The sequence below is a fragment of the Pelobates fuscus genome, chromosome 9 (assembly GCF_036172605.1).
Source record: "Pelobates fuscus isolate aPelFus1 chromosome 9, aPelFus1.pri, whole genome shotgun sequence".
NCBI classification, from domain to species: Eukaryota; Metazoa; Chordata; class Amphibia; order Anura; family Pelobatidae; genus Pelobates; species Pelobates fuscus.
The window spans coordinates 15,377,902-15,398,301 of NC_086325.1; positions in this window are offsets into that span (position 1 = coordinate 15,377,902).

Consider the following 20,400-nt stretch of genomic DNA (forward strand, 5'->3'; position numbering starts at 1 on the left):
TGGAGAGAGCCATTATTAATCAGTCGCTGTGGCCATTGGAGAGAGCCATTATTAACCAGTCGCTGTGGCCATTGGAGAGAGCCATTATTAATCAGTCGCTGTGGCTATTGGAGAGAGCCATTATTAATCAGCCGCTGTGGCCATTGGAGAGAGCCATTATTAATCAGTCGCTGTGGCTATTGGAGAGAGTCATTATTAATCAGTCGCTGTGGCCATTGGAGAGAGCCATTATTAATCAGTCGCTGTGGCCATTGGAGAGAGTCATTATTAATCAGTCGCTGTGGCCATTGGAGAGAGCCATTATTAATCAGTCGCTGTGGCCATTGGAGAGAGCCATTATTAATCAGTTGCTGTGGCCATTGGAGAGAGACATTATTAATCAGTCGCTGTGGCTATTGGAGAGAGCCATTATTAATCAGTCACTGAGGCCATTGGAGAGAGACATTATTAATCAGTCGCTGTGGCCATTGGAGAGAGCCATTATTAGTCAGTCGCTGTGGCCACTGGAGAGAGCCATTATTAATCAGTTGCTGTGGCCATGGGAGAGAGCCATTATTAATCAGTCGCTGTGGCCATTGGAGAGAGCCATTATTAATCAGTCGCTGTGGCCATTGGAGAGAGCCATTATTAATCAGTCGCTGTGGCCATTGGAGAGAGCCATTATTAATCAGTCGCTGTGGCCATTGGAGAGAGCCATTATTAATCAGTCGCTGTGGCCATTGGAGAGAGCCACTATTAATCAGTCGCTGTGGCCATTGGAGAGAGCCATTATTAATCAGTCGCTGTGGCTATTGGAGAGAATCATTATTAATCAGTCGCTGTGGCCATTGGAGAGAGCCATTATTAATCAGTCGCTGTGGCCATTGGAGAGAGCCATTATTAATCAGTCGCTGTGGCTATTGGAGAGAGCCATTATTAATCAGTCGCTGTGGCTATTGGAGAGAGCCATTATTAATCAGCCGCCGTGGCCATTGGAGAGAGCCATTATTAATCAGTCGCTGTGGCCATTGGAGAGAGTCATTATTAATCAGTCGCTGAGGCCATTGGAGAGAGCCATTATTAATCAGTCGCTGAGGCCATTGGAGAGAGCCATTATTAATCAGTCGCTGAGGCCATTGGAGAGAGTCATTATTAACCAGTCGCTGTAGCCATTGGAGAGAGCCATTATTAACCAGTCGCTGTGGCTATTGGAGAGAGTCATTATTAATCAGTCGCTGTGGCCATTGGAGAGAGCCATTATTAATCAGTCGCTGTGGCCATTGGAGAGAGCCATTATTAATCAGCCGCTGTGGCCATTGGAGAAAGCCATTATTAATCAGTCGCTGTGGCCATTGGAGAGTGCCATTATTAATCAGTCGCTGAGGCCATTGGAGAGAGCCATTATTAATCAGTCGCTGTGGCTATTGGAGAGAGTCATTATTAATCAGTCGCTGTGGCTATTGGAGAGAGCCATTATTAATCAGTCGCTGTGGCTATTGGAGAGAGTCATTATTAATCAGTCGCTGAGGCCATTGGAGAGAGCCATTATTAATCAGTCGCTGTGGCTATTGGAGAGAGCCATTATTAATCAGTCGCTGAGGCCATTCGAGAGAGCCATTATTAATCAGTCGATGTGGCCATTGGAGAGAGTCATTGTTAGTCAGTCGCTGTGGCCATTGGAGAGAGCCATTATTAATCAGTCGCTGTGGCTATTGGAGAGAGTCATTATTAGTCAGCCGCTGTGGCCATTGGAGAGAGCCATTATTAATCAGTCGCTGTGGCTATTGGAGAGAGCCATTATTAATCAGTCGCTGTGGCCATTGGAGAGAGCCATTATTAATCAGTCGCTGTGGCCATTGGAAAGAGCCATTATTAATCAGTCACTGACAGTGTATCCACCACACATTATTAAAATTGCAAGCCCCTCCCACTGCTGCTGAATCTCTGGGCACACCCCTTCTGGAAGGAACACAAGCTTACACTCTACATTAATGTATTGATTGATCAGGAATTTATCAATAAATGTATAGATTTATAGATTCAGACATATCTTGGATAAATAAACGGGAATAGTTGGCGTAGATAAACTGAGGTAGCCTGGATGGAATAACAGGTAGCCTGGATGAAACATAGAAACATAGAATGTGACGGCAGATAAGAACCATTCGGCCCATCTAGTCTGCCCAATTTTCCTAATACTTTCAAAAGTCCCTGGCCTTATCTTACAGTTAGGATAGCCTCATGCCTATCCCACGCATGCTTAAACTCCTTTACTGTGTTAACCTCTACCACTTAAGCTGGAAGGCTATTCCATGCATCCACTACCCTCTCAGTAAAGTAATACTTCCTGATATTATTTTTAAACCTTTGCCCCTCTAATTTAAGACTATGTCCTCTTGTTGTGGTAGTTCTCCTTCTTTTAAATATAGTCTCCTCCTTTACTGTGTTGATTCCCTTTATGTATTTAAATGTTTCTATCATATCCCCCCTGTCTCGTCTTTCCTCCAAGCTATACATGTTAAGATCCTTTAACCTTTCCTGGTAAGTTTTATCCTGCAATCCATGAACCAGTTTAGTAGCCCTTCTTTGAACTCTCTCTAAGGTATCAATATCCTTCTGAAGATAGGGTCTCCAGTACTGTGTACAGTACTCCAAGTGAGGTCTCACCAGTGTTCTGTACAATGGCATGAGCACTTCCCTCTTTCTACTGCTAATACCTCTCCCTATACAACCAAGCATTCTGCTAGCATTTCCTGCTGCTCTATTACATTGTCTGCCTACCTTTAAGTCCTCAGAAATAATTACCCCTAAATCCCTTTCTTCAGATGTTGAGGTTAGGACTCTATCAAATATTCTGTACTCTGCCCTTGGGTTTTTACGTGCAAGATGCATTATCTTGCACAAATGGATAAACAGATAGCCTGGATGGATAAACCGGGTTAGCCTGGATAGATAAGCAGGTAGCCTGGATGGAATAACGAGGGTAGCCTGGATGGATAAACAGGTAGCCTGGATGGGTAAAATGGTAGCTTTGCAAACACAGAATACAAACTCCCAATGATCATGCGAGAAGGCTTTCTTGGGGTCTCCGTACAGATTTGGCTTCCGACATGTCAATCAATCAGCTCCCCCTGCACCATTCAAGTAAGCCATCACTCCCTTTACTATTCACTACGGACCGTACACAGCGTTCTCCTATTGTTCCGCTCCTGACAGGTGTATAATTGGGTGATTGATGTGTTTTCATTAGCCTCGAATTGAACCACATCACCCTCCCCGTATGCTGTGACTCCACGCAGCTCACCCCAAATTGGTAGGTTTGGGAATGGGAATCTGATGGGGCAGTGACAGCTTCCCAGACCCTCTCCATCTGCCAAAAAGTTGGGGGTCACCCACTCTTCCTCACCTGTTAACCAATTCACTGCTGCTAGACTGTCAGCATTGTACAAGGCAAACAAAAGTCTGTTTTGTCCAGATGTAAGAAAATAATACGATTTCTATGTTTCTTATGTTGGAACGCATACGATTAGAATGTAAAACATATATATTTATAACATATTTCAGGTTATAAGAGCCAAACGGACAAATAGACAGAAAAATGGTCGTATTTATACAAGCAGAGGTTGATTTTGTTTTATTTTTATATCTGGCCCAGAAGCCCAGATCCGGTCGGCTGCGGTGCAGAGCAGAGTATGGAGCTGGTAGTCAGTGACCCCGGTCCATTAGCAGATCCATATATCAGACGCTTGGAGGCTGTGCGCAGTCCTGGACTCCGATCTAAATTATTTACAGCTCCTTGATTGGCGTAAATCTTCCAACCAATAAAAAAAACAAGGGGAAATAGACAGATCCTAAGTGTTTTCTGTTCCACTCCAAGGCCCCAGGTCCATTTTCCGAGCTATAAATCTGTCAGGTCTTTGGCGTTTTTTGGTTAATTAAATTGGCAAAATAACACAGCAGCATTTCTTGATCTCCATAGATTAGAGAGTACGTTTAATGGGAGAGAGAGGACTGCAGCGAGGAGAGCGGTGAGATGGAGGGGAGATAGGGACCTCAGGGAAAGCATGATCTGGAAGATGGGGGTCTGATGGAGAAAAAGTAATGGGTAGAGGGGTGTGATGGGGAGAGTGGTGTGATGGGGGAGAGTGGTGTGATGGGGAGAGGGGTGTGATGGGTAGAAGGGTGTGACGGGGCGAGGGCTGAAATGGGGGAGAGGGGCACGATGGTGGGTGATAGGGTGTGTGATCTCAGAGAATGCATGATATGGAAGAAAGGGGTCTGATGGAGGAAGAGAGAGGTGTAATGGGGGAAGGTGTGTGGCGGGGAGAGCGCTTTAATGGGGGTAAAGGGGTGTGATGGGTAGAGGAGTGTGATGTTGAGAGAGGAGTGTGATGGGAGAGGGGTGTGATGGAGTATGATGGGGAAATGGGTGTGAAAGGGGAGAGGGGTGTGATGGTAGAGCAGTGTGATGTTGAGAGAGGGGTGTGATGGGAGAGGAGTGTGATGGGTAGAGGAGTGTGATGTTGAGAGAGGGGTGTGATGGGAGAGGAGTGTGATGTTGAGAGAGGGGTATGATGGGTAGAGGAGTGTGATGTTGAGAGAGGGGTGTGATGGGAGAGGGGTGTGATGGAGTATGATGGTGAAATGGGTGTGAGAGGGTAGAGGGGTGTGATGTTGAGAGAGGGGTGTGATGGGTAGAGGAGTGTGATGTTGAGAGAGGGGTGTGATGGGAGAGGGGTGTGATGGAGTATGATGGGGAAATGGGTGTGAGAAGGGAGAGGGGTGTGATGGGAGAGGGGTGTGATGGGAGAGGGGTGTGATGTTGAGAGAGGGGTGTGATGGGTAGAGGGGTGTGATGGTAGAGGGGTGTGATGTTGAGAGAGGGGTGTGATGGGAGAGGGGTGTGATGGGAGAGGGGTGTGATGGGAGAGGGGTGTGATGTTGAGAGAGGGGTGTGATGGGTAGAGGGGTGTGATGGGTAGAGGGGTGTGATGGTAGAGGGGTGTGATGTTGAGAGAGGGGTGTGATGGGTAGAGGGGTGTGATGGTAGAGGGGTGTGATGTTGAGAGAGGGGTGTGATGGGTAGAGGAGTGTGATGGGAGAGGGGTGTGATGGAGTATGATGGGGAAATGGGTGTGAGAGGGGAGAGGGGTTAATGTGGCAGTGGTGTATATTGAAGGAGAGGAAAAGGGGCGATAAGGAGAGGAGTTGCTTTTGGGGAGGGGGTGATAAGGGAAAGTAGTTCATGGTGGAGATAGGGGGTGATACAGAGGGGATTATGGGAGAGGGACCAAGGGTGTTATGTGGGGTGGATGGAGTAGGGGGTAATAAAGTGAATAGAGATTAAACATCTAATCCTCAATCCCTCCGCATCCCCTCACTGCTCCCCAATCTCTCTACATCCCCTCACTGCTCCCCAATCTCTCTACATCCCCTCACTGCTCCCCAATCTCTCTACATCCCCTCACTGCTCCCCAATCTCTCTACATCCCCTCACTGCTCCCCAATCTCTCCGCATCCTCTCACTGCTCCCCAATCTCTCCACATCCTCTCACTGCTCCCCAATCTCTCTACATCCCCTCACTGCTCCCCAATCTCTCCGCATCCTCTCACTGCTCCCCAATCCCTCCACATCCTCTCACTGCTCCCCAATCCCTCCACATCCTCTCACTGCTCCCCAATCCCTCCACATCCTCTCACTGCTCCCCAATCTCTCCCTAATCCTCTCACTGCTCCCCAATCCCTCTGCATCCCCTCACTGCTCCCCAACATCTCTACATCCCCTCACTGCTCCCCAATCTTTCCACATCCTCTCAATGCTCCCCAATCTCTCTGCATCCTCTCACTGCTCCCCAATCTCTCCGCATCCTCTCACTGCTCCCCAATCTCTCCGCATCCTCTCACTGCTCCCCAATCCCTCTGCATCCCCTCACTGCTCCCCAATATCTCTACATCCTCTCACTGCTCCCCAATCTTTCCACATCCTCTCACTGCTCCCCAATCTCTCCGCATCCTCTCACTGCTCCCCAATCTCTCCGCATCCTCTCACTGCTCCCCAATCCCTCTGCATCCCCTCACTGCTCCCCAATCTTTCCACATCCTCTCACTGCTCCCCAATCTCTCCGCATCCTCTCACTGCTCCCCAATCTCTCCGCATCCTCTCACTGCTCCCCAATCTCTCCGCATCCTCTCACTGCTCCCCAATCCCTCCACATCCTCTCACTGCTCCCCAATCTTTCCACATCCTCTCACTGCTCCCCAATCTCTCCGCATCCTCTCACTGCTCCCCAATCCCTCCGCATCCTCTCACTGCTCCCCAATCCCTCTGCATCCCCTCACTGCTCCCCAATCTCTCTACATCCTCTCACTGCTCCTCTATCTTTCTACATCCCCTCACTGCTCCCCAATCCCTCCGCATCCTCTCACTGCTCCTCTATCTTTCCACATCCCCTCACTGCTTCCCAATCCCTCCGCATCCTCTCACTGCTACCCAATCCCTCTGCATCCCCTCACTGCTCCCCAATCTCTCTACATCCTCTCACTGCTCCCCAATCTTTCCACATCCCCTCACTGCTTCCCAATCCCTCCGCATCCTCTCACTGCTCCCCAATCCCTCTGCATCCCCTCACTGCTCCCCAATCTCTCTACATCCTCTCACTGCTCCCCAAACTCTCTACATCCCCTCACTGCTCCCCAATCCCTCCACATCCTCTCACTGCTCCCCAATCTTTCCACATCCCCTCACTGCTCCCCAATCTTTCCACATCCCCTCACTGCTCCCCAATCTCTCCCTAATCCTCTCACTGCTCCCCAATCCCTCCGCATCCCTCTCACATCGATCCCTGCACCCTATCACTTCGTATTATTAGAGGATTTTATTGTATATTTTGGAATATATAATGATTAATTGTTACATAATAATAATAATACTAATAATAACAACGTATTTAACCAGGAAAGGTACATTCAGATTACTCTGGTTTCCAAGTGCATCCTGGGGATGTTACCTTAGCCCGACATCCAGGGGTTGTTACCATTACCCCATTTAATGAGGCTTTATCACCAATAATTCTATAAGTAATAAATACAGTATGGATGTCACATTCTCAGACTATGCTGTGCAGCATTCCATCCCATTTAACCATAAACGATGAGCTGATATTTGGGGTCACCTCATTTGACACCCCAACATTCCCAATGCCACAGAACACACCGCATGTCACCAGTGTCTGTTTCCAGTCAACATTTTTTAATTCCATGTATCTACTACCCTTTCTATATCACTGTTACTGCTCCCACTGGGAGGCTATTCCAGGTATCTACTACCCTTTCTTTATCACTGTTACTGCTCCCACTGGAAGGCTATTCCAGGTATCTACTACCCTTTCTATATCACTGTTACTGCTCCCACTGGAAGGCTATTCCAGGTATCTACTACCCTTTCTATATCACTGTTACTGCTCTCTACGAGATTGCAAGCTCTTATGGCAAGGATATATCATTGTAACAATGGCTTCAAATTTCCTCTTGGGAACATCTCCTATTACATTGATAGATTGTAAGCTCATGTGGGCTGAGTCGCCCATTCTAAGATTATAAGTAGTAGTGTTCATGTAGCGCTGACATAATCCGCAGTGCTGACATAATCCGCAGCGCTGTATCTTTGGGAATACACAGCAGCCAGTGATTGATAGATAAAATAAAAATGAAAAACACAATAGAGATCCCTGCGCAAACGAGATTGATTGTCAGCTCTTTAGAATAAGATCTCCCATTTTATCACTCGATTGTAAGCACCTTTATAAATGTTCTCTTTGTACTAATAAATTGCAAGCTGTTGTGCCAAGGCCCCCTTGTCTAATCATCCTGTAGAGAGGCACAAGGAGTGGGCAAGGTGTGGGGTGTGAGCAGAGGGAGCAGCTGCTGGTTTGGAGAGGAGTGACTGGCAACTGTCAGGGAATGATTAATGTGTGTAATTCATCCAGCTCGCCATCCTTCCTTTACCAAGTCTCATCCATCAAATTCTCTGACAGCCAGCCGGACAGGAGACCCCCAACCCCCATCCACCATCACCAGGCAGCCCAGTCTTACAGACAGGAGCAATGCAACACACAATACCCCCAAATAACTAAGCACCCCCACAGCAGAGACAGGACCAGGGGGATGGATGAGCAGTGAAAGATTGGGGAGCAGTGAGGGGATGTGGAGGAATTGGGGAGCAATGAGGGGATGCTGAGGGATTGGGGAGCAGTGAGGGGATGTGGAGGAATTGGGGAGCAATGAGGGGATGCGAAGGGATTGAGGAGCAATGAGCAGATGTAGAAAGATTGTCAGGAAATATGGAGAGATGGGGAGCAGTGAGAGGATTAGGGAGAGATTGGGGAGCAGTGAGGGGATGCGGAGGGATTGGGGAGCAGTGAGAGGATTAGGGAGATTGGGGAGCAGTGAGGGGATGTGGAAAGATTGGGGAGCAGTGAGAGGATTAGGGAGAGATTGGGGAGCAGTGAGGGGATGCGGAGGGATTGGGGAGCAGTAAGAGGATGTCGAGAGATTAGGGAGAGATTGGAGAGCAGTGAGGGGATGCAGAGGGATTGGGGAGCAGTGAGGGGATGCAGAGGGATTGGGGAGCAATGAGGGGATACAAAGGGATTGGGGAGCAGTGAGGGGATGCAGAGAGATTGGGGAGCAATGAGGGGATACAAAGGGATTGGGGAGCAATGAGGGGATACAAAGGGATTGGGGAGCAGTGAGAGGATGTGGAAAGATTGGGAGCATTAAGAGGATGTTGAGAGATTGGGGAGCAGTGAGGGGATGCGGAAGGATTGGGGAGCAGTTAGAAGATGTGGAGAGATTGGGGAGCAGTGAGGAAATATGGAGAGATAGGGGAGCAGTCAGAGGATGTAGAGAGATTGGGGAGCACTGAGGGGATGCGGAGGGATTGGGGAGCAGCGAGATGATTGGGGAGAAGTGAGGGGATGCGGAGGGATTGGGGAGCAGTGAGAGGATGTAGAAAGATTGGGGAGCAGTGAGGAAATATGGAGAGATAGGGGAGCAGTGAGAGGATTAGGGAGAGATTGGGGAGCAGTGAGGGGATGTGGAAAGATTGGAAGCAGTGAGAGGATGCGGATGGATTGAGGAGCAGTGAGAGGATGTGGAGGGATTGGGGAGCAGTGAGGGGATTGGGGAGCAGTGAGAGGATGTGGAGGGATTGGGGAGCAGTGAGAGGATGTGGAGGGATTGGGGAGCAGTGAGATTATTGGGGAGAAGTGAGAGGATGCAGAGGGATTGGGGAGCAGTTAGAAGATGTGGAGAGATTGGGGAGCAGTGAGAGGATGTAGAAAGATGGGGGAGCAGTGAGATGATGTAGAGAGATTGGGGAGCAGTGAGGGGATGCGGAGGGATTGGGGAGCAGTGAGAGGATTAGGGAGAGATTGGGGAGCAGTGAGGGGATGCGGAGGGATTGGGGAGCGGTGAGAGGATGTAGAGAGATTGGGGAGCAGTGAGGGGATGCGGAGGGATTGGGGAGCAGTGAGGGGATGCAGAGGGATTGGGGAGCGGTAAGAGGATGTAGAGAGATTGGGGAGCAGTGAGGGGATGCGGAGGGATTGGGGAGCAGTGAGGGGATGCGGAGGGATTGGGGAGCAGTGAGAGAGTGTAGAAAGATTGAGGAGCAGTGAGAGGATTAGGGAGAGATTGGGGAGCAGTGAGGGGATGCGGAGGGATTGGGGAGCGGTGAGAGGATGTAGAGAGATTAGGGAGCAGTGAGGGGATGCGGAGGGATTGGGGAGCAATGAGGTGATGTGGAGGGATTGGGGAGCAGTGAGAGGATGTGGAGGGATTGGGGAGCAGTGAGAGGATGCGGAGGGATTGGGGAGCAGTGAGGGGATGCGGAAGGATTGGGGAGCAGTGAGAGGATTAGGGAGATATTGGGGAGCAGTGAGGGGATGCGGAGGGATTGGGGAGCGGTGAGAGGATGTAGAGAGATTGGGGAGCAGTGAGGGGATGCGGAGGGATTGGGGAGCAGTGAGGGGATGCGGAGGGATTGGGGAGCAGTGAGAGGATGTGGAGGGATTGGGGAGCAGTGAGGGGATGCGGAGGGATTGGGGAGCAGTGAGGGGATGCGGAGGGATTGGGGAGCAGTGAGAGAGTGTAGAAAGATTGAGGAGCAGTGAGAGGATTAGGGAGAGATTGGGGAGCAGTGAGGGGATGCGGAGGGATTGGGGAGCGGTGAGAGGATGTAGAGAGATTAGGGAGCAGTGAGGGGATGCGGAGGGATTGGGGAGCAGTGAGGGGATGCGGAGGGATTGGGGAGCAGTGAGAGGATGTAGAGAGATTAGGGAGCAGTGAGGGGATGCGGACGGATGGGGGAGGAGTGAGAGGATGTGGAGAGATTGGGGAGCAGTGAGGGGATGCGGAGGGATTGGGGAGCAGTGAGGGGATGCAGAGGGATTGGGGAGCGGTGAGAGGATGTAGAGAGATTGGGGAGCAGTGAGGGGATGCGGAGGGATTGGGGAGCAATGAGAGGATGTGGAGGGATTGGGGAGCAGTGAGAGGATGCGGAGGGATTGGGGAGCAGTGAGAGGATGTGGAGGGATTGGGGAGCAGTGAGAGGATGCGGAGGGATTGGGGAGCAGTGAGGGGATGGGGAGGGATTGGGGAGCAGTGAGGGGATGCGGAGGGATTGGGGAGCGGTGAGAGGATGTAGAGAGATTAGGGAGCAGTGAGGGGATGCAGACGGATGGGGGAGCGGTGAGAGGATGTAGAGAGATTGGGGAGCAGTGAGGGGATGCGGAGGGATTGGGGAGCAATGAGAGGATGTGGAGGGATTGGGGAGCAGTGAGAGGATGCGGAGGGATTGGGGAGCAGTGAGAGGATGTGGAGGGATTGGGGAGCAGTGAGAGGATGCGGAGGGATTGGGGAGCAGTGAGGGGATGGGGACGGATTGGGGAGCAGTGAGGGGATGCGGAGGGATTGGGGAGCGGTGAGAGGATGTAGAGAGATTAGGGAGCAGTGAGGGGATGCGGACGGATGGGGGAGCAGTGAGAGGATGGGGAGGGATTGGGGAGCAGTGAAGGGATGCGGAGGGATTGGGGAGCGGTGAGAGGATGTAGAGAGATTGGGGAGCAGTAAGGGGATGCGGAGGGATTGGGGAGCAATGAGAGGATGTGGAGGGATTGGGGAGCAGTGAGAGGATGTGGAGGGATTGGGGAGCAGTGAGAGGATGCGGAGGGATTGGGGAGGGATGCGGAGGGATTGGGGAGCGGTGAGAGGATGTAGAGAGATTGGGGAGCAGTGAGAGGATGGGGAGGGATTGGGGAGCAGTGAGGGGATGCGGAGGGATTGGGGAGCAGTGAGAGGATGGGGAGGGATTGGGGAGCAGTGAGGGGATGGGGAGGGATTGGGGAGCAGTGAGAGGATGCGTAGGGATTGGGGAGCAGTGAGAGGATTGGGGAGCAGTGAGAGGATGTGATAAGATTGAGGAGCAGTAGGAAGATATGGAGAGATTAGGGAGCAGTGAGAGGATGTGATAAGATTAAAGAGCAGTGAGAGGATGTAGAGATCTTGGGGAGCAGTGAGGCGATGTGGAGAGATTGGGGAGCAGTGAGGGGATATGGATGGAATGGGGAGCATTAAGGTTGCAAAGAAAGATTACATGAAGGAAAGGGGAGCATGGATTGAGTAAGGGGAGTTTTAGAGGATTAAAATGGGATTGAGGGGGCTTCAGTGACTAAAATGGGATTAGTGTTTTGAGGTGGAAATGAGGAATATTGTGTATTAAGGTGCGATTGGTAAGTATTAAGGTGGATTTGAAGAGTATTGGGAGATTAAGGATTTGATTAGATTGTTACAAGTAAAGTTGGGGTATACCGAACCTTTAGGAATATACTGAACATTTACGAATATCACACAATTAACCCAGTATCTACCAGCTGGTGATATATTTTGATTTCAGGGCCTCTGGCCTCTGGCTGTTGTCTCCATTAGCGACTAGTCCCAAAGCAGACTCACTGTATTGAATTAGGGCAGAGATCTGGCCGTATCTCGCTCGGTACATGCTGCAGACACCATGCTGGCTGGCTAAAGCAGATGTGTTTTTTTCCCCAGTTAATTCAATCCTGTTAGGGAGTAAGATTGTGTTTCGTTTGAGCCATTCCAGAGCCACCTTAATGGAGTTCATTGAAATGAACTGTGTGCTGGACACATCAATTTATAGCAAAAAAGAAAGTAAATGAAAATGAATTATTTAAACCCGCAATACAACGAGATACATTAAAAAACAGATAGTACCATGCTTCATGCTAAAGAACCAGTAAATGGACTTCACTCACATATTGCAGAGCCCTGTGCGGCTCTTTTATTCCTTCCTATACCATGACTCCCCACCCTAAAACATGTCCAGAGGCTATCCAGTAACCCCAGCCAGTGCCTTCAGGATTCAGCAAATAGTGATGTCGCGAACATGAAATTTTCCGAACTTCCGCAAATGTTCGCGAACGGGCGAACCCGGCGAACCGCCATAGACTTCAATAGGCAGGCGAATTTTAAAACCCACAGGGACTCTTTCTGGCCACAATAGTGATGGAAAAGTTGTTTCAAGGGGACTAACACCTGGACTGTGGCATGCCGGAGGGGGATCCATGGCAAAACTCCCATGGAAAATTACACAGTTGATGCAGAGTCTGCTTTTAATCCATAAAGGGCATAAATCACCTAACATTCCTAAATTGTTTGAAATAACGTGCTTTAAATCATCAGGTATGATGTTGTATCGATCAGGTAGTGTAAGGGTTACGCCCGCTTCATAGTGACAAACCAAACTCCCCGTTTAACGCACCGCAAACAACCGCAACCGGTCCATTTGCACAACCGCAAACTCCCCATTTGCACAAGGTTGGATACCAAGCTAGCCATGTCCCGTTCCTTGTCCTCACTGATGTCATTGAAGGTCTCTTCCTCCACCCAGCCACATACACCTCGAAAGGTGACAACAAGCCCCCTGTATATATTTTTTTAAATGTACACTACTGTTACACCAGATATGAGTTGCACTGGTGTGACACTGTGCCCTGGCAGGCCCTGAAACGCTTGCATTATTTTTTAAATGCAAGCTATTGTGACACCAGATATGAGTGGTGGCACTGGGACCACCTTAAAAATATTGGATATCGCTAAAAATCATGATCACTATATACTTTCTCTACAAACCTCTAAAACGAACCAAACTACTCATCCATCCGCTATACCACTTTATCCCACCTAGAACTAGTGCCCAGTTAAAATACTTGACTCTTACTTACCCACACTCAGTCATGCCACACACATTTCACCACTACTCTCACTGAATCCCTCTGACTACGGCTAAATTCATCTTCTACATCAGAACACTACTCCTAAAATTGGGTTGTATCCATGTCTCAGGTCTTTCATTTAGAATAGGGGCAGCTTCGGTCTCCTTCAACACTGACACTCCAGTGCATATTATTAAAAGATTGGGCAGATGGAAATCCTCAGTCTACAACCGATATATTTCTCATCCCGAGAAAGAAATGAGGAAAGCTTTTAAAAGTTGGCTTTGTAAATTTGATGCAATAAGTGTGTTTTTCTTTAATACCTTTTCACCCTCTTTGCATGAACCCGATTTACATAGTTACATAGTTACATAGATAGCTGAAAAGAGACTTGCGTCCATCAAGTTCAGCCTTCCTCACACCTGTTTTTTGCTGTTGATCCAAAAGGCAAAAAAAAAAAAAAAAAAAAAAACCCAGTTTGAAGCACAATTTTGCAACAAGCTAGGACAAAAAATTCCTTCTTGACCCCAGAATGGCAGTCAGATTTATCCTTGAATCAAGCAGTTATTACCCTACATTGAAAGATTATATCCTTGAATATTCTGTCTTTGCAAGTATGCATCTAGTAGCTGTTTGAACATCTGTATGGACTCTGATAAAACCACTTCTTCAGGCAGAGAATTCCACATCCTGATTGTTCTTACAGTAAAAAAACCTTTCCCCACCCTAACTGGCATCACCATAGCTTGATAATTAACACCTATGGCTCAACAGACACCCTGTACCGTTATTATGCCCAATGTTCCATATTGTTCCATATACCTGTTTTAACTTACTTGTTTCAACTTACTTATTTTGCTGACCATAGGGAATCGTGTTTTCACATCATCACAATTAACCAAGGTTGTGTGAGGGGTGATGGGGGCGGCAAATATATGTGGTGTGTAAACCCAACATGTTAACATATGTAACTTAGTCAGATCTACCATTCAGATCTGCAGTTTAGCTTGTTTTCTTAAAAATCTAAAAATGTGCACAATCCTCAAACGCTATGACACAACATCTCGATGTATGTTCAAGGAATGATTATTGCTGCCGTCATGGCATACCGAATTTGTATGTTAATCTTTGCACAATAAAAATACAAAAAATAAAAAAAAAAAAAAAAAAAAAAAAACCTTTCCTTTGCCTTAGACAAAATCTTCTTTCTTCCAGTCTACACGCATGGCCTCGTGTCCTATGTAAAGTCCGGTTTGTGAATAGATTTCCACACAATGGTTTGTATTGGCCCCGAATATATTTGTATAATGTTATCATATCCCCTCTCAGGCGACGTTTTTCTAAACTAAATAGGTTTAAATTTGTTAACCTTTCTTCATAGCTGATATGTTCCATTCCTTTTATTAATTTTGTAGCCCGCCTCTGCACTTTTTCTAGTGCCATGATATCCTTCTTTAGAACAGGTGCCCAAAATTGCACAGCATATTCAATATGTGGTCTTACCAGTGATTTATAGAGAGGCAAAATGATATTCTCGTCCCGAGAATGAATGCCCTTTTTCATGCATGACAATACCCTACTGGCCTTAGTCACTGCTGATTGACATTGCACATTGTTGCATAGTTTGTTGTCTATAACAATTCCCAAGTCCTTTTCGTGTGTTGTTATCCCTAATTCACTTCCATTAAGGGTATACGTTGCTTGTGTATTCTTTACGCCGAAGTGCATAACTTTGCATTTTTCAACATTAAATTTCATCTGCCATTTGAGTGCCCAGTCCTCCAGTCTATCTAAATCCTTCTGCAGAAAAGTAATATCTTGCTCACATTGTATTATTTTACAAAGTTTTGTGTCATCTGCAAACACTGAAACATGACTTTCAATGCTGTCTTCAAGATCATTTATAAAAATGTTAAATAGAAGGGGTCCCAGAACAGACCCCTGAGGGACACCACTTGCCACCTCTGTCCAGCTTGAAAATTTACCATTAACGACAACTCTTTGTACTCTGTTTTTAAGTCAATGTTCTACCCAAGAACAAGCATTTTCATCGAGACCGATTTCCTTGAGTTTGAACACTAATCTTTTGTGTGGAACTGTATCAAATGCCTTGGCAAAAATAGATCCAAATAGATCACATCCACTGCAACACCCTGATCTATACTTCTACTTACTTCTTCGTAGAATGCAATCAAGTTAGTTTGACATGACCTGTGCTTCATAAAACCGTGCTGATTTTTGCTGATAACCATATTCTTCTCAAGGAATTCTTGAATATTATCCCTTAATAACCTTTCAAATATTTTACCAGCCACAGAAGTTAAGCTCACAGGTCTATAATTTCCAGGCAAGGATTTTGAACCCTTTTTGAATATAGGAACCACATCTGCCTTCCTCCAATCCTCCGGAACACTTCCTGAAAGAAAAGAATCTTGAAAGATTAAAAACAGAGGTTCACTTATTTCTACACTTAGTTCCTTAAGTACACGTGGATGGATACCGTCAGGCCCTGGAGCTTTGTTTATATTAACTTTCTTTAGTTGCTGCAGCACATTGTCTTGAGTTAACCAATTACAATTATTCTGCAAGTTTTTAGTAGCAATCATTTGCACATCTATTGCCATGGGTTCTTCTTTAATATATACGGAGGAGAAATAGTTATTTAGAATTCCTGCCTTTTCTTGGTCTTCATTAACTAACACCCCCGTTTCAGTTTTTTTTTTTTAAATTCTTTATTTTTGAGTGCAGAGATGATTACAAGCTTAATCGGTGACATGTTTAGTATACAATAGTATTGCAAACAATTGGTATATATAGTCAAGAGGTGCTGCACTTTTTTTTTTTTGTCGAGTAGGAACAAGAATTAAACAAGAAAAATTACAAGATAAAGAAGTAGTTATAGTCGTGTTGTGTAACATGCTAATTTGTATATTTTGCATACTTTATGCTTGTTTGTAATGCCTTGTAGGTTCAATCTAGCATACTATAAACTCAAACATGTGTAAGAGCCTAAGCCTGTTTTAATTGATAGAGTAATGTATGAGTAGCAACTAGGTTAGTCAGGTAAGTAGTGAGTATGCCTCTGGGGACCCACTGCACAGGGAGATAAAGGTTAATGCTCACGGCACATCTACATGGTAGCTGATCTGGGTTACCCCTCTGCCCCCTCCCTCCATCAACTTGGCTAAGTGTGATAGGAGAGGTGTCCCAGTATAGTGGCAAGCCCAGCTAGTTCGGGTCTGTCTGTCTCAGGTCGCAGCACAAGTTAGTTTCTGGCTTCCTCCGATCGAGCTCTATCTGGAGTCGGCATCAGAGTCCGCAGGTGTGTGTCCACCCAGAAGTCTGGCAGCGATATGAGGTTTTTCCCTCCTTGAGGCTCTCGGTTTAGGTGAGTGGTCGTTGGAGAATCTGTGCTGGGGTGCGAGTGGGTGCTGCCGATAGTATGTCTGCAACTGTTGGTCTTTATGCTCCTTGGAGCCCGTGAGTGAGGGCAGAGGTTCTTCCATAGCCTCATTAGGGGTTCCTCATGCAGGCTGCTCAAAACTGGCTTTTTCGTGATGGCATAGATGGCGGCCATTTTAGCTTCAGAGTGCGGGAGATTAAATTGTTGCGTTCCCTTCCCCGCTGCCGCGGGCCCTCCAGTGGGGACCGGGATAACCCCCACCGGTCCAAAGGGGGGGGAACGGGACCAGGACCACATCAGAGAGCCGGTATGTGATAGCCGAGGGAGAAGGCAGGATGGCGGCCGTCCACCCCGCCTCTTCCTCGATTAGGCCGCAGACACCAAAGTCCTTTTTCGCCCTCCCGGGCTCCAAAAACTCCCGATCTCGGGGTCTGCAGCATCACCGACAGCCAAGCAGTGTTTTTGCTGTTATTTTAGATTAATTTAGGCTTAGTAGCCGCATTTTTGTCAGCTTGTGGGGCTGATTCCCTCAGGAGCCTCTCCAGCATGCGACCAGTCAGCATGGCGGTCCGGCCCCGCCCCCCCCCCGTTTCAGTTTTAAGTGTACCTATACTTTCATTTTTGGGTTTTTTGGAATTTATGTACTTAAAAAATGCTTTGGGGTTGGTTTTGCTCTCTTTAGCTATCATTTTTTCATTTTGAAGTTTAGCAAGTTTAATTGCCTTTTTGCATGCATTATTTGCTTTCTTATATCTTTTATAAGATGCATCTGATTTGTCTGATTTAAATGCTTTAAATGCCCTTTTCTTATTTTTAATCTCTTGTTTTACTTCTCTACTAAGCCACATTGGTTTTAATTTGTTTCTTTTATACTTATTTCCCAATGGTACATACTGAGAAATGTACCTTTCTAATATTTGTTGGAAGATGATCCATTTATCCTCAGTGTTCTTTTCACTAAAGAGTTTATGCCAGTCAATATATTGTAAAGCTTCCCTTATCTTATTGAAATTGTTTCTGAACATATATATTATATTATTCACTCACTCACTCACTCACTCACTCTCTGGGCCGGCCTAAGACATCTTGCTGCCTAGGTCCAACGATAAATGACTATGGGGGATAATGTATAATAAACACAGGTTACTGGCTATGGGGGGGATAATGTGTAATAAACACAGGTTACTGGCTATGGGAGGGATAATGTATAATAAACACAGGTTACTGGCTATGGGAGGGATAATGTATAATAAACACAGGTTACTGGCTACGGGAGGGATAATGTATAATAAACACAGGTTACTGGCTATGGGAGGGGTAATGTATAATAAACACAGGTTACTGGCTACGGGAGGGATAATGTATAATAAACACAGGTTACTGGCTATGGGAGGGGTAATGTATAATAAACACAGGTTACTGGCTATGGGGGGATAATATATAATAAACACAGGTTACTGGCTATGGGGGATAATGTATAATAAACACAGGTTACTGGCTATGGGGGGGATAATGTATAATAAACACAGGTTACTGGCTATGTGAGGGATAATGTATAATAAACACAGGTTACTGGCTATGGGGGGATAATGTATAATAAGCACAGGTTACTGGCTATGGGAGGGATAATGTATAATAAACACAGGTTACTGGCTATGGGAGGGATAATGTATAATAAACACAGGTTACTGGCTACGGGAGGGATAATGTATAATAAACACAGGTTACTGGCTATGGGAGGGGTAATGTATAATAAACACAGGTTACTGGCTACGGGAGGGATAATGTATAATAAACACAGGTTACTGGCTATGGGAGGGGTAATGTATAATAAACACAGGTTACTGGCTATGGGGGGATAATATATAATAAACACAGGTTACTGGCTATGGGGGATAATGTATAATAAACACAGGTTACTGGCTATGGGGGGGATAATGTATAATAAACACAGGTTACTGGCTATGTGAGGGATAATGTATAATAAACACAGGTTACTGGCTATGGGGGGATAATGTATAATAAGCACAGGTTACTGGCTATGGGAGGGGTAATGTATAATAAACACAGGTTACTGGCTATGGGAGGATAATGTATAATAAACACAGGTTACTGGCTATGGGAGGATAATGTATCATAAACACAGGTTACTGGCTATGGGAGGATAATTTATAATAAACACAGGTTACTGGCTATGGGGAGGATAATGTATAATAAACACAGGTTACTGGCTATGGGAGGATAATGTATAATAAACACAGGTTACTGGCTATGGGGGGATAATGTATAATAAGCACAGGTTACTGGCTATGGGAGGATAATGTATAATAAACACAGGTTACTGGCTATGGGAGGGATAATGTATAATAAACACAGGTTACTGGTTATGGGGGAGATAATGTATAATAAACACAGGTTACTGGCTATGGGGGGATAATGTATAATAAACACAGGTTACTGGCTATGGGGTGGATAATGTATAATAAACACAGGTTACTGGCTATGGGAGGATAATTTATAATAAACACAGGTTACTGGCTATGGGGGGGGGGATAATGTATAATAAACACAGGTTACTGGCTATGGGAGGATAATGTATCATAAACACAGGTTACTGGCTATGGGCAGAGGCGGCTCTAGACTTTATGAGGCCTTAGGCGAAACGCAAACATGAGGCCCCACTTACAAAAAGTGTCACATATACACATTGACGCACTGTCTACCTGTGTATGTGCCTGAGAGTGTGTCTGACAGAGAGTATCCTTGTGTGTGCGAATGTATGTCTCTGTGAGCATGTTTGTGTTTTTGTCTGAGACCCTATGTGTATGGGGTAGCTGATGGTGAGAGGGAGCGGGGGGTGTGATGGTGAGAGGGAGTGGAGGGTGATGGTGAAAGGGAGCGGGGGGTTGATGGTAATGTGAGAGGGAGCAGGGGGTGATAGTAATGTGAGAGTGAGGGGGGTAATGTGAGAGTGAGGGGGGTAATGTGAGAGTGAGGGGGGTAATGTGAGAGTGAGGGGGGTTAATGTGAGAGTGAGAGGGGGTAATGTGAGAGTGAGAAGGGGGTAATGTGAGAGTGAGGGGGGTTAATGTGAGAGTGAGAGGGGGTAATGTGAGAGTGAGAGGGGGTAATGTGAGAGTGAGGGGGGTAATGTGGGAGTGAGGGGGGTAATGTGGGAGTGAGGGGGGTTAATGTGAGAGTGAGAGGGGGGTAATGTGAGAGTGAGGGGGTAATGTGAGAGTGAGGGGGGTAATGTGAGAGTGAGGGGGGTAATGTGAGAGTGAGGGGGTTAATGTGAGAGGGGGTAATGTGAGAGTGAGCGGGGTAATGTGAGAGTGAGAGGGGGTAATGTGAGAGTGAGAGGGGGGTAATGTGAGAGTGAGAGGGGGGTAATGTGAGAGTGAGAGGGGGGTAATGTGAGAGTGAGAGGGGGGTAATGTGAGAGTGAGAGGGGGGTAATGTGAGAGTGAGGGGGGTTAATGTGAGAGGGGGTAATGTGAGAGTGAGGGGGGTAATGTGAGAGTGGGTAATGTGAGAGTGAGAGGGGGTAATGTGAGAGTGAGAGGGGGGTAATGTGAGAGTAAGAGGGGGGTAATGTGAGAGTGAGAGGGGGGTAATGTGAGAGTGGGGGGGTAATGTGAGAGTGGGGGGGCGTAATGTGAGAGTGGGGGGCGTAATGTGAGAGTGGGGGGCGTAATGTGAGAGTGGGGGGGGCGTAATGTGAGAGTG